The sequence below is a fragment of the Lepisma saccharinum genome, chromosome 4 (genome assembly GCF_977018435.1).
Source record: "Lepisma saccharinum chromosome 4, izLepSacc3.1, whole genome shotgun sequence".
NCBI lineage: Eukaryota > Metazoa > Arthropoda > Insecta > Zygentoma > Lepismatidae > Lepisma > Lepisma saccharinum.
Genome location: NC_139232.1, coordinates 51,189,124 through 51,189,717, shown reverse-complemented (window position 1 = coordinate 51,189,717; position 594 = coordinate 51,189,124). Strand labels below are relative to the sequence as shown.

The 594-nt window shown below is 40.6% G+C and overlaps 1 non-coding gene across 1 annotated transcript; it reads left to right on the top strand.

Moving 5' to 3' along the window:
• The first annotated feature begins 291 nt into the window (after nt 1-291).
• TRNAK-CUU (transfer RNA lysine (anticodon CUU)) lies at nt 292-364 on the top strand. Its single transcript has one exon. It is a non-coding gene; the product is annotated as a tRNA-Lys (tRNA).
• Nucleotides 365-594: the final 230 nt, after the last annotated feature.

Genomic DNA, 594 nt, shown 5'->3' with positions numbered 1-594 from the left:
TCCTCAGTTATTTCCCCAAAACACTTACCATGCTTTCTCGTAACGGTGGAGAATATATTGTATTATGATGCGAATATATTTAAGAACACAATCCCGTTCTTCCTAATCTAGTACAAACTCGGAAATAATAGAATTCATAATTTCCATTGAGTCTTAAAATTGAACGTGTCTATCTAATTTAATCTAATCAACTGTAGAAAAATTATCACACATTAGCTCAAGAATATCCGTCTACTTCTGCCACAATACTATGCAGAGGTATGACCAACTATTGCCATAGTGTAGGCGTAAGCCCGGCTAGCTCAGTCGGTAGAGCATGAGACTCTTAATCTCAGGGTCGTGGGTTCGAGCCCCACGTTGGGCGACTTTCCTTTTTCCGACACTACAATAGCTACAGAGGGTCAAAGTAGTGTATTTGAAAGCTTTGTTGACGCGTAGGATATCCAAATCTCTGTCTGTTCGAGTCTTTAATCCATTCCACTTGTAGACTCGAATAAATTATAACAGTGTCAAACACCTATCTCAGTTTGCATGCAAGGGAGGGGGAGGGTATTTGATCAGGGGGAGTGGGGTGTCTTATGGAAATATGGGTTG